Source organism: Trichechus manatus, unplaced genomic scaffold (assembly GCF_000243295.1).
Source record: "Trichechus manatus latirostris isolate Lorelei unplaced genomic scaffold, TriManLat1.0 scaffold00018, whole genome shotgun sequence".
NCBI lineage: Eukaryota > Metazoa > Chordata > Mammalia > Sirenia > Trichechidae > Trichechus > Trichechus manatus.
In genome coordinates this window covers 4,204,496-4,215,148 of record NW_004443954.1, presented here as the reverse complement: position 1 = coordinate 4,215,148, position 10,653 = coordinate 4,204,496, and positions in this window count along the sequence as shown.

Sequence of the window (10,653 nt, the reverse complement as noted above, 5' to 3'; positions counted from 1 at the left end):
TACCTCAATTCCTCTCCGGTCTTCCTTACTCATCGTCCAGCTTTCACATGATATGAGGCTATTGAAAACACCATGGCTTGGGTCAGGCACACCTTAGTCTTCAAGGTGACGTCTTTGTTTTTCAACACTTTAAAGAGGTCTTTAAAGGAGAATTGAGGCATTTGAATTGTGACGTCGGCAAAGAATATTGAATATACCACAGACTGCCAGAAGTACAAACAAATCTGTCTTGGAAGAACTACAACCAAAATGTTCCTTAGAAGCATGGGTGGTGAGTCTGCGTCTCACGTACTTTGGACATGTTATCAGGAGGGATCAGTCCCTGGAGAAGGATATATGCTTGGTAAAGTAGAGGGTCAGTGAAAAAGAGGAAGAACCTCAATGAGATGGATTGACATAGTGGCTGCAACAATAGGCTTAAGCCTAACAACAATTGTGAGGATGGCGCAGGACCGGGCAGTCTACATAGGGTCATTATGAGTTGGAACCAACGCAAAAGCACATAACAACAACAATATTATCTCATAGAAACTCTGACAAAAGCCAAGCCCAGCTGGCACCGGATGTTTTGGAGGCCACCTCACAGGCCTTGGTTTCCCTAATACCTGGGGCTGTTTGTGCCTTCTTAGGTCATGGATGGGTTTCTTCTATCATCTTTCCTTGGTTCTCTGAGAAGTCCAGAGTAGGAGGTGCACTATGAGGTGTGTGAGGAACGTGTAATCACTTTGTCAGAAATAATTGTCTGACATGTGTGTCATTCTCACCAAACCAGTTCTGAGAGACATTGGAAGCCCAGAGATATTTGGCTTTGTAGAGAAAACATCTCAAAGATGATCGTATTGCTTAGGTAGCCCACAGGAACTTCCTGCCCTGGGTCTGTGAGAATAACCCTTCCTTGGCAATCTTGCCCTGATCCCCTACCCATGGGTGAGGCATGAACTGAACTCTCCCTCTTTCCCCACCTCAAGAGATCTCTATAATATTTATGTATGAATTTTCCTAGTTTTAAAAAAGCAACAAATGTACAATGTAGAAAACTCCAGAAATACAGAGAAGTAAAAAGAACAAAAATTTCCATCATTCATAGTCCATTATCCATTTTTTTATTTTTATTTCCTTCTTTTCTCTTTTCTATGTGTTATGGATTGAACTGTGTCCCCCAAAAATGTGTGTCAACTTGGCTAGGCCATGATTCCCAGTATTGGGTAGTTGTCTACCATTTTGTCATCTGATGTGATTATCCTATGTGTTGTAAATCTTAACCTCTATGATGTTACTGAGGCAGGATTAGAGGTAGTTATGTTAATGAGGCAAGACTCAATCTACAGAATTAGGTTGTATCTTGAGTCAATCTCTTTTGAGATATAAAAGAGAGAATGGAGCAGAGAAGAGAGGGATCTCATGCCACCAAGAAAGAAGCATCGGGAGCACAGCACATCCTTTGGACTTGGGGTTCCTGCACTGAGAAGCTCCTAGACCAGGGGAAGTTTGATGACAAGAACTTTCCTCCAGAGCCAACACAGAGAGAAAGCCTTCTCCTAGAGCTGGCACCCTGAATTTGGACTTCTAGCCTACTAAACTATGGGAGAATAAATTTATATTTGTTAAAGCCATCCATTTGTGGTATTTCTGTTATAACAGCACCAGATAACTAAGGGAGCCCTGGTGGTGCAGTGGTTAAGAGGTTGGCTGCTAACCAAAAGGTCAGCAGTTTGAAGCCACCAGTCACTCCTTGGAAACCTATGGGGCAGTTCTACACTGTCCTACAGATAGAGTTGTCGCTATGAGGTCGGAATCAACCCAACTCAACAGCAACAGGGTTAGATAACTAAGACACTATTTATGTTTATATCTTGCTATATTTCTTTTTTTTTTTAATGTAATTAAATATTCTTTCTTGTTGTGTGCCATTGAGTGGATTCCAACTCATAGCAACTCTATATGACTGAGTAGAACTGCCTCTTAGGTTTTCTTTGACTGTAATCTTCCTTTTTTTTTTAAATTATACTTTAGATGAAGGTTTACAGAACAAATTAGTTTCTCATTAAACAGTTAGTACACATATTGTTTTATGACATTGGTTAACAACCCCATGACATGTCAACACTCTCCCTTCTCAACCTTGGATTCCCTACCACCAGTTTTCCTGTCCCCTCCTGCCTTCTAGTCCTTGTCCCTGGGCTGTTGTGCCCATTTGGTCTTGTTTTGTTTTATGGGCCTGTCTAATCTTTGGCTGAAGGGTGACCCTCAGGAATGATCTCATCACTGAGCTAAAAGGGTGTCTGGGGCCATACTCTGGGGGCTTCTCCAGTCTCTGTCAGGTCAGTAAGTCTGGTCTTTTTTTGGGAGTTAGAATTTTGTTCTGCATCTTTCTCCAGCTCTGTCTGAGACACTCTGTCGTGATCCCTGTCAGAGCAGTCAGTGGTGGTAGCCGGGCACCATCTATTTGTACTGGACTCAGTCTGGTGGAGGCCGTGGTAGTTGTGGTCCATTAGTCCTTTGGACTAATCTTTCCCTTGTATCTTGTTTTTTTCATTCTCCCTTGCTCCCGAAGGGGTGAGACAAGTGGAGTATCTTAGATGGTTGCTCATAGGCTTTTAAAACCCCAGAGGCTACTCACCAAGGTAGAATATAGAACATTTTCTTTATAAACTATGTTATGTCAATTGAGCTAGATGTTCCCTGAGACCATGGTCCCCACAGCCCTCTGCCCAGCAATTCGGTCCCAGCTGTAATCTTTATGGGAGCAGACTTCCAGGTCTTTTCTCCCATGGAGCCACTGGTGGGTTTGAACCACTGACCTTTTGGTTAGCAGCCAAGTACTTAAACGTTGCACCACTGGGACTCCTAAATACTTTTTAGAGAACTATTTTTAATGGCTGCACACTTCACCCTACTGAGATAGCATAGTGTATTTAATAAATTAGCTGTCAGTTTACTTTTTGACTCCTTTGCCATTCTCAACATTTCTTCACACACTTCTTTTACCGACCATCTTTTTTTTTTTTAACTATTTAGGTACTTACCACATTCAGTTTTATGTAATATTTACTTATGTGCGTGGTTTATTATTGCCTTTAAAAAAACAAAATTTGAGGTGGGGCTAAGATGGTGGAGTAGTCAGACGCTTCTTGTGGGCCTTCTTACAACAAAGACCTGAAAAAACAAGTGAATTGATTATATATGACAATCTAGGAGCCCCAAACATCAAAGGCAAAGTTGAGGAATTGGACTGAGCATTGGTTGAGGGGAGGGTTACTGAAGGGAGAGATGGTTCAGAAGCAGGGAGGAGTTTCCAGACCTGACCTGGCGGGAACCAGAACCCTGCAGGCCGGATCAGCTGGCATGTGCAGTGAGGCAAGCAGTGGTGCTCAGGATGTGTTTTCTACATCGGGAGAGCCCGAGGACAGAGTCTACTCAAGCCTCCAGAATCAGTGAAAAGCAGCGATCAATCAGTAAAAGATAAGTACATGCGTCTAACCTACTGCACGGATCAAAAAACACCCACTTTGGGAAGAACTTCTCTCTCATTTACCCACCCTCTCCCCACTCTGTACTGGATCCCGGGCTGGCTTCAGTGATTGCCACGTCCCCTGGGCCAGAAGTAGGACCTGTCACGCACCCTGAGCCTTTCTCCAGGCCTTAGAGAGGGAACAAATTAACAAACAGAAAAAAATAATCTGCCAGTTCTCCTAAGCTGGGAACTCAGGGCAGGCACAGCTTCTTTTCCTAGGCACAAGTATGAGGGGTCCACAAACTTTGTATGCCTTTCACCTCTTCATAGACCTATGTGGGCCCATTTCAACAGCATAGGCCCTCATTACCACAGTACAACAGGGTATATACCTGAAGCTTAACTTCAGCTGTATCCGCTATATGGTGGAGTGGCAGGTTCGTGATATTTGACACCGCTCTGCCCATTAAGCAGGGTTCTCATCTACCCACATCAGGGGCCTGAGGACTGGTGGCTCCACCAACGCCACCCTTGACAGGGGTCCAAGAATAAGTGGTGCCTCCCATTGTTTACAGCCAACAGCATTGGGTGCCCACAGTTTGGCTGCAAAACCCACCCACCCACACACTCTAGGGAACAGGGACACACTTTGCTCCCAGACACTCAGGGGCAGCCATCAGCCCCCTGCATTGCTCAGCAAGGGACCCCCTACAGCAGCCAGCTACCTGTGCCTACTCCAATCACCCTGTCTAGGACTGTAGGTGAGAGCCTGTGCCACATCTGGTGACTGACTACCTGGACACCTGAGCTGAATCCATACAAGTAAAGTAAACCGACTCCTGGGTCACATACCAAGTAACAGATCCAACCACCTGGTGACAGGACACTAGAGCTTCAGAGGCACCAATAATCAAAATAGCTCACACAAACAGCCTGTTTGGGCATGTCAAAACAAAACAAGGAGCTAGGACACAGTAAGCAAACATAAAATAAATAAATATAATAATTTATTGAAAGCTCAGAGACAATGGTCAATATCAAATCACATAAAGAGGCAGACCGTGATGGCTTCAGGAAGATGTCAAAACAAAGAATTAAGAAATCTTCCGGAGGAAGAGAACTTCTTGGAATTACTGGAGGTAGAATACAAAAGATTAATACACAGAACTTTTCAAGATATCAGGAAGGAGATCAGAGAAAAACACAGAACACGCCAAGGAACATATGGACAAAGCAATAGAGGAACTTAAGAAGATTATAGAAGATCATAATGACAAATTTAACAGGCTGCAAGAATCCATAGAGAGACAGCAATCAGAAATCCAGAAGATTAACAATAAAATTTCAGAATTAGACAACTCAATAGAAAGTCATAGGAGCAGAATTGAGGCAATGGAAGTCAGAATTAATGAGACTGAAGATAAAGCACTTGACACCAACTTATTTGAGGAAAAATCAGATAAAAGACTTTAAAAAAATGAAGAAATCCTAAGAATTATGTAGGACTCTATCAAGACTAATAACCTACAAGTCATTGGAGTACCAGAATGGGGGGGGGGGGATAGCAGAAAATACAGAGAGAATTGTCGAAGATTCGTTGGCAGAAAACATAATTATATATCTATAAAAACTGTCTCTTAAATATGATGGTGAAATTAAGACCTTTCCAGATAAACAGAAGTTTAGGGAATTTGCAAAAACCAAATGAAAATTACAAGAAATACTAAAGGGAATCCTCCAGTTAGAAAAATCAATAACATCAGATAACAACCCAAGACTAGAATACAGGACAGAGCAACAAGATATCAACCCAGATAAGGAAGTCACAAAAATAAATCAAAGCTAAAACACTGAAAATAGGGATACAGAGACGTCAATATGTAAAAGATGACAACATTAAAACAAAAAAGAGGGACTAAAAAATGTAGTCACAGATCTTTCATATGGAGAGGAAGTCAAGGCCATATAAATAAATAAAAGATTGGTTTAAACTTAGAAAAATAGAGGTAAATATTAGTGTAACCACAAAGGAGACTAACAATCCTACACATTGAAATAAAAAAAAAAACAAGAAAAACATAAAGACTCAGCAAATACAAAATCAACCACAATGAAAAAGATGTAAAGAAAAATGACTCAGTAAAGAAAATTAAGTTGAACAAAGAAACTGTCAACAACACACAAAAAAGACAAAAAAATGACAGCACTAAATGCATACCTATCAATAATTATGCTGAATATAAATGGACTAAATGCACCAATAAAGAGATAGAGGGTGGCAAAATGGATACAAAAACACTATCTGTCTATATACTGCCTATAAGAGACACACCTTAGACTTAAAGACAAACAAACTAGAACTCAAAGAATGGAAAAAAATATATCAAGCAAGCAACACTCAAAAAAGAGCAGGAGTGGCAATATTAATCTCTGACAAAACAGACTTTAAAGTAAAATCCACTGCAAAGGATAAGGAAGGACACTATATAATGATTAAAGGGTCAATATACCAGGAGGACATAACCATAATAAATATTTACACACCCAATAACAGGGCTTCAAAATAGATAAACCAAACTCTAACAGTATTGAAAAGAGAGATAGACAGCTCCACAATAATTGTAGGAGGCTTCAACCCACCACTTTTGATGAAGGACAGAACATCCAGAAAGAAGCTCAGTAAAGACATGGAAGATCTAAATGACACAATCAACCAACTTGATCTCATAGACATATACTGAACACTCCACCCAGCAGCAGCCAAGTACACTTTCTTTTCTAATGCACATGGAACATTCTCCAGAATACACCACATATTAGACCATAAAGCAAGCCTTAACAAAATTTAAAGCATCAAAATATTACAAAGCATCTTTTCTGACCATAAAGCCATGAAAGTAGTAATCAATAACATAAAAAACAAGGAAAAAAAAAATCAAACACATGGAAACTGAACAACACCTTGCTCAAAACACCTCTGGGTTATAGAAGAAATTAAGGATGGAATAAAGAAATTCATAGAATCAAATGAGAATGAAAACACTTCCTACCAGAACCTTTGGGACAAACAGCAAAAAGCAGTGCTCAGAGGTCAGCTTATAGCAACAAATGCACACACCCAAAAAGAAGGGCCATAATCAAAACATTAACCCTACAACTTGAACAAATAGAAAGAGAGCAGCAAAAGAAGCCCTCAGGCACCAGAAGAAAGCAAATAATAAAAATTAGATTAGAATTAAATGAAATAGAAAATAGAAAAACAATTTAAAAGTTAACAAGACCAAAAGCTGGTTCTTTGAAAAGATCAACAAAATTGATAAACCGTTAGCCAAACTGATGAAAGAAAAACAGGAGAGGAAGCAAATAACCAGAATAAGAAATGAGATGGGTGATACACAACAGACCAAACTGAAATTAAAAGAATCATAATAGAATACTATGAAAAACTGTACTCTACCAAATTTGAAAACCTAGAGGAAATGGAAAAATTTCTAGAAACACACTATGTACCTAAACTAACACAAACAGAGGTAGAACAACTAAATAAACCTATAACAAAAGAAGAGATTGAAAAGGTAATTTAAAAACTCCCAATTAAAAAAAAGCTTTGGCCCTGATGGTTTCACTGGAGAATTCTACCAAACTTTCAGAGAAGAGTTAACATCACTACTACTAAAGGTATTTCAGAGCATAGAAAAAGATGGAATACTCTCAAGCTCATTTTATGAAGCAAACATAACCTTGATACCAAAACCAGGTAAAGACACCACAAAAAAAGAAAATCACAGACCAATATCCCTCATGAACATAGATGCATAATCCTCAACAAAATTCTAGCCAACAGAATTCAACAACATATCAGAAAAATAATCCACCATGACCAAGTGGGATTCATATCAGGTATGCAGGGATGGTTCAGATGGTAGAGAAACAATCAATGTAATCCATCACATAAATAAAACAAAAGACAAGAACCACATGATCTTATTGATTGATGCAAAAAAGGCATTTGACGAAGTCCAACACCCATTCATGATAAAAAACGCTCAGCAAAATAGAAGTAGAAGGGAAATCCTCAACATAATAAAGGGCATTTATATAAAGCCAACAGCCAACATCATCCTAAATGGAGAGAGTCTGAAAGCATTCCCCTTGAGAACAGGAAACAGACAAGTATGCCCTTTATCACCACTCTTATTCAACATTGTGCTGGAGATCCTAGCCAGAGCAATTAGGCTAGAAAAAGAAATAAAGTCCATCCGAATTGGTAAGGAAGAAGTAAAAGTATCTCTATTTGCAGATGATATGATCTTATACACAGAAAACCCCAAAGTATCCACAAGAAAATGACTGGAACTAATAGAAGATTTCAGCAAAGTTTCAGGATACAAGATAAACATACAAAAATCAGTTGGATATCTCTACACCAACAAAGAGAAACTCGAAGAGGAAATCACCAAATCAATACCATTTACAATAGCCCCCAAGAAGATAAAATACTTAGGAATAAATATAACCAGAGATGTAAAAGACCTATACAAAGAAAACTATAAGATGCTGCTGCAAGAAACCAAAAGAGATCTACATAAGTGGAAAAACATACCTTGTTCATGGATAGGAAGACTCAATATTGTGAAAATGTTAATTCTACCCAAAGCAATCTACAGATACAATGCAATCCTGATCCAAATTCCACTGGCATTTTTTAATGAGATGGATAAACAAATCGCCAACTTCATATGGAAAGGGAAGAGGCCCCAGATAAATAAAGCATTTCTCAAGAAGAAGAACAAAGTGGGAGGCCTCAAACTACCTGATTTGAGGACCTATTATACCACCACGATAGTCAGAGGAGCCTGATCTGATACTGGTATGACAACAGATACATAGACCAATGGAACAGAATTGAGAATCCAGACATAAATTCATTCACCTGTGAGCAGCTGATATTTGACAAAGGCCCAAAGTCCATCAAATGGGGAAAAGACCGTCTCTTTATCAAATGGTGCTGGCATAACTGGATATCCATCAGCAAAAAAATGAAGCAAGACCTATACCTCACACCATGTACAAAAACTAACTCAAAATGGATCAAAGACCTAAATATAAAATCAAAAACAATAAACATCATGGAAGAAAAAATAGGGACAATGCTAGGAGCCCTAATACATGGCATAAACAGAATACAAAACATTACTAACAACGCACAAACACCGGAAGAGAAACTAGATAACTGGGAACTCCTAAAAATTAAACACTTATGCTCATCAAAAAACTTCACCAAAAGAGTAAAAAGACAACCTACAGACTAGGAAAAAATTTTCAGCTACAACAAATCCAATCAGATCTAATCTCTAAAATCTACAAGATACTGGAAAACCTCAACTACAAGAAGACAAATAACCCAATTAAAAAATGGGCAAAGGATAGGAACAGGCACTTCACCAAAGAAGACATTCAGGCGGCTAACAGATACATGAGGAAATGCTCACAATCATTAACCATTAAAGAAATGCAAATCAAAACTATAATGAGATACCATCTCACCCCAACAAGGCTAGCATTAATCCAAAAAACACAAAATAATAAATGTTGGAGAGGTCGTGGAGAGACTGGAACACTTATACACTGTTGGTGGGAATGTAAAGTGGTACAACCACTTTGGAAATCGATTTGGTGCTTCCTTAAAAAGCTAAAAATAGAAGTACCATAGGATCCAGCAATCCCACTCCTTGGTATATATCCTAGAGAAATAAACGCCATCACACAAACAGATATATGCACACCTATGTTCATTGAAGCAGTGTTCACAATAGCAAAAAGATGGAAACAACCTAGGTGTCCATCAATGGACAAATGGATAAACAAATTATGGTATATTCACAAAATGGAATACTATGCAATGATAAAGAACAATAATGAATCTGCAAAACATCTCATAACATGGACGAATCTGGAATGGATGAATATGGAAGGCTTTGTGCTGAGTGAAATTAGTTGCAAAAGGACAAATATTGTATGAGACCACTATTATAAGAACTCAAGCAAAGGTTTAAACACAGAAGAAAACATTCTTTGATGATTATGAAGGTGGGGAGGGAGGGAGATAGTAGACAAGAATTATCTTAGGTGAAGGGAAGGACAACACACACTACAGGGGAAGTCAGCATAACTGGACTAAACCAAAAGCTAGGAAGTTTCCTGAATACAACCAAACACTTCAAGGGACAGAGTAGCAGGGGCAGGGGTCTGGGGACCGTGATTTCAGGGGCCATCTAGGTCAATTGGCATAACAAACCATAACACTTTGGTGTGTGGCATCTGGGGTCTTAAAAGCCAGCGAGCAGCCATCTATGATGCACAATTGTTTCCAGCTCACCTGGAGCAAAGAAGGAAGAACACCAAAGACACAAGGAAAATATTAGCCCAAGAGACAGAAAGGGCCAAATAAACCAGAGACTCCGTCAGCCTGAGACCAGAAGAACTAGATGGTGTCCGGCTACTACCAATGACTGCTCTGACAGGGAACACAACAGAGAGTCCCTGATGGAGCAGGAGAAAAGTGGGCTGCAGAACTCAAATTCTAGTAAAAAGATCAGATTTAATGGTCTGACTGAGACTGGAGGGACCCCAGAAGACATGGACCCCAGACTCTCTGTTATCCTAAACTAAACCGTTCCCAAAGCCAACTCCTTGGACAAAGATTAGACTGGACTATGGGACGTAAAATAATACTTGTGACGAGTGTGCTTCTTAGCTTAAGTAGATACATGAGACTAAATGGGCAGCTCCTGTCCAGAGGTGTGATGAGAAGGCAGAGAGGGTCAGGAGCTTGTTGAATGGACACGGGAAATTTGAGGTAGAAAGGAGAAGGGTGTTGTCACATTGTAGGGAGAGCAACTAGAGTCACATAACAATGTATGAATTTTTGTATGAGAAACTGACTTGAAGTGTAAACTTTCACTTAAAACACAATTAAAAAAAAAAGCAACCAAAATTCTCTGACAAAAAACAGAGCCGTGCCTTATACATCTCTGATTTGTTCTCTCCTCAGCACCTATTTATAGTTTCTGGCCACAATAGTTGATTAAAAAATATTGATTAATTGATCAATTAGCTTTGGTCAATAATAGCTAAGGTTATTGAATGCTTATTCTCTGCCACATATATCTCAAAAGACTTCATATGTATTAAGTTAT